General features: G+C 42.5%; 1 pseudogene; it reads left to right on the plus strand.

The window, feature by feature from the left end:
• Positions 1–1,217: 1,217 nt before the first annotated feature.
• LOC130859309 (60S ribosomal protein L6-like) lies at positions 1,218–2,123 on the plus strand (annotated as a pseudogene).
• Positions 2,124–3,623: the final 1,500 nt, after the last annotated feature.

Genomic DNA, 3,623 nt, shown 5'->3' on the forward strand with positions numbered 1-3,623 from the left:
AATATCATTAGTTTAGCAGAGAATATGAAAGATCCAAAGTCTGGAAGGGCAGACTTAAGTCAGCCCCAAAATTTAGGACCCGGTGAAATCGTGAACAGTACCTTGGCAAAATGCAGATGGATGTATTTTGAAAGGAACAAGTATCTCTGAAAACTCAAATGAGGTGATAGTAAAAATGGACCTAATACAGTGAAAACATGATTAATAGTAATATAATAACATATTTTATGTACATACACTATGTCAGATAGTTTTCTAGCTACTTTACATATTTTAGCTCACTTTTCATTTCTTCATCTATAAGATAGGTATAATTATTATCCCACACCTTTAGTTGAAGAAATCAAGGCAGAGAGACATTAAGTGATTTGCCCAATGTCATGAAGCCATTAAGGGGTAGGGCTGGAATTGGAATAAGCTCTCTGGTTCTAAAGTCTCCAAGTTGCACCTCCAAGCCACAGTGTTTGATTGTTGTTTTCACAATATGGTCATGATTTTAACCATAGAAAGAGAGGCATTCATTTCTCTCGAGCTCACTCACCTCCAATCTACAAGTCTCTCCATATCTCCGTTCCTTTCCATTTCTCCTCCAACCTAACCCAAGTTCTTTTTATTTCTTTTCTAGAAAGCATTCACTCTCTGCCAAGCACTGTGCCAGTACCTTACCTCATTTAAGTCTCAGATAAAATACTAGTAATTTCTACATGAAGAAACTAAGGCAGAGGAAGGCTCATTACCTGCCCCGCTCAAAGTCATTCTGTCAATATTAGTCCTGAGATTTGAACCCACAAAGGCTGATTCCAGAGCCCTTACTCATATTTCCCATGTGACCCAACCACATGGCTATCCTAAGAGTTTCATAACTTGCCTCCCTTTTGCTGGTCTTTCCCTCACCCCAATTCCCACATCACAAACCCTAAGGTCTCCCCTCCTGGCTCCCAATCTGTCATTCAAGGAACTGGATGCTGAGGCTACCACCTTCCGCTTGCTGCTCCAGGTTTAAGTATCTACTGAATAGCTACTGATACATTTGACCACGTTTAAAAGAAGAGGAAGAAATTAAACATTTCTCCAAGGCCACAAACAATTCAACACACAAAGGGCAACTCAGTGGGGATAGGGAAAGGGGGGGGGCAAGATGGAGGTATGGGATTATGAAGTACAACCACTACGTATAAAATAAGTAAGCTACAAGGAGCCCTTCCCCATCTTGCAAGATGGCAGGTGAAACAGCTGAGAAGCCAGATACTGAGGAGACGAAACCTGAAGCCAGGAAGGCTGATGCTGGTGGCAAGGTTAAACAGGTGAAGAAGGTTAAGAAAGGAAAGCCCCACTGAAGTCAAAACCCTGTCCTGGTCAGAGGAATTGGCAGAAATTCCTGATCGGCTATGTATTCCAGAAAGGCTTTGTACAAGAGGAAGTATTCAGCGGCTAGAGCTAAGGTTGCAAAGAAAAAGAAGGTGACGGTTCTTGCTACTGTCATAAAGCCAGTTGGTAGTGACAAGAATGGTGGTACCCGAGTGGTTAAACTTAGCAAAATGCCTAGGTATTATCCTACTGAAGATGTGCCTGGGAAGCTGTTGAGTAAGGCAAAAAACCCTTCAGTAAGCACGTGGGAAAACCTCACGCCAGCATCGCTCCTGGACCATTCTCATCATCCTCACTGGGCACCACCAAGACAAGAGGGTCACTGTCCTGAAGCAGCTGAGCAGTGGTTTGCTACTTGTGCCTGGGCCTCTGTCCCTCAGTGAGTCTCTCTGCGTAGAACACACCAGAAATGTGTCATTGCCACCTCCACCAAAATTGACATCAGTGGTGTGAAAATTCCAGAACATCTCACTGACGCTTACTTCAAGAAGAGGATGCTGTGTAAGCCCAGGCACCAGGAGAGTGAGATCTTCAACACAGAGAGAGAAATACGAGATTACAGAGCAGTGCAAGGTTGATCAGAGAAGGCTGTGGACTCAAGTTCTGTGAAGAATCAAAGCTGTTCCTTGGCTCCAAGGCTACCTCCATTCAGTATGTGTCCTCACAAATGGAATTTATCCTCACAAAGTGGTGTTCTAAACTTCTTACAGAGAACCTAATTAAATAACTCATCTATTTCCCAAAAAAAAAAAACCGCTACAAGGATATATAGTACAACACAGGGTATAGAGCCTATATTTTATAATAACTATGAATGAAACATAACCTTTAAAAACTGTGAATCACTATGTTGTACACCTGATACTTATATAATATTGTACATCAACTATACCTCAATTAAAAGGGGGGGGCAACTCAGGAAAATATTTATAGCATATGTAGCAAAGGGCTAATTTTCTTCATTTACAAAAAGCTCTTAGAGATATGCCCCCCCAAAAGGAAAAATTGACATGGGATATAAACAGGCTAAATCCAGTTTAAAAGGTTTGCACTTAGAGATGGGCCAAGATAGCAAAGTAGAAAGACCCTGAGTTCACCTCCGCTCACGGGCACTCCAAAATTACAACCATTTACAGAACAACCACTAATGAAAAAGGCCAGAAACTATGAAAAAAGATCTTCTACAACTAAAGTTATAAAGAAGGTACCACTACCAGGCACAAGAAAAAACTTTCTGTCCTCCCCCTCTCTACCAGGAAGGGCAGATAGATTCTCAATCATTGGAGACAACGCTAGACTCTTACCAGCCCAGAGACGGTGCCAGAGAAACTTACATAACAAACCTTGCTAAAAACAACCCTTATTTTCCATTGGTTTTCTTTCCTTTTTTAAAAATTTATTTATTTATTTATTTATTTATTTATTGGCTGCGTTGGGTCTTTGATGCTGCACACGGGCTTTCTCTAGCTGTGGTGAGCTACTCTTCATTGTGGCGTGCGGGCTCCTCATTGCAGTGGCTTTTTTTGTTGCAGAGCATCGGCTCTAGGTGCATGGGCTTCAGTAGTTGCAGCACATAGGCTCAATAGTTGTGGCTCACGGGCTCTAGAGCACAGGCTCAATTGTTGTGTCACACGGGCTTAGTTGCTCCGTGGCATGTGGAATCTTCCTGGAGCAGGGATCGAACCCACGTCCCCTGCATTGGCAGGCAGATTCTTAACCACTGCGCCACCTAGGAAGTCCTCCATTGGTTTCCTTTCTATATTTACCTTTCCACAATTTGCCATCACCTAGAAGCTCAACGTGCTTTTCCTTTGTTTTGTCACTACTCTAAAAGTTTGCTGTTCTTTATTAAGATGCTCTAAAAGCCCAGCTGACTCCTTGATCTTGGACTTCCCAGCTTCCAGGACTGTGAGAAATAAATGCTTGTTGTTTCAGCCACCCAGTCTATGGTATTTTTATTATAGCAGCTCAAATGGCCTACAAGGCCCTTGGCACTGGGGTGTTTTGTTTTGTTTTGTTTAATTTTTTTAAGCTCTTTATTGGAATATAATTGCTTTACACTGTTGTGCCAGTTTCTGCTGTACACCAAAGTGAATGAGCTGTATTTATACATATATCCCCATATCTCCTCCCTCCCAAGACTCCCCCCCATATCTCCTCCCTCCCAAGACTCCCTCCCACCCTCCCTATTCCAGCCCTCTAAGTCATCACCCATCTTTGAGTTGATCTCCCTATGTTATGCAGCAACTTCCCAC

The sequence above is a fragment of the Hippopotamus amphibius genome, chromosome 8 (assembly GCF_030028045.1).
Source record: "Hippopotamus amphibius kiboko isolate mHipAmp2 chromosome 8, mHipAmp2.hap2, whole genome shotgun sequence".
Taxonomy (NCBI): Eukaryota; Metazoa; Chordata; class Mammalia; order Artiodactyla; family Hippopotamidae; genus Hippopotamus; species Hippopotamus amphibius.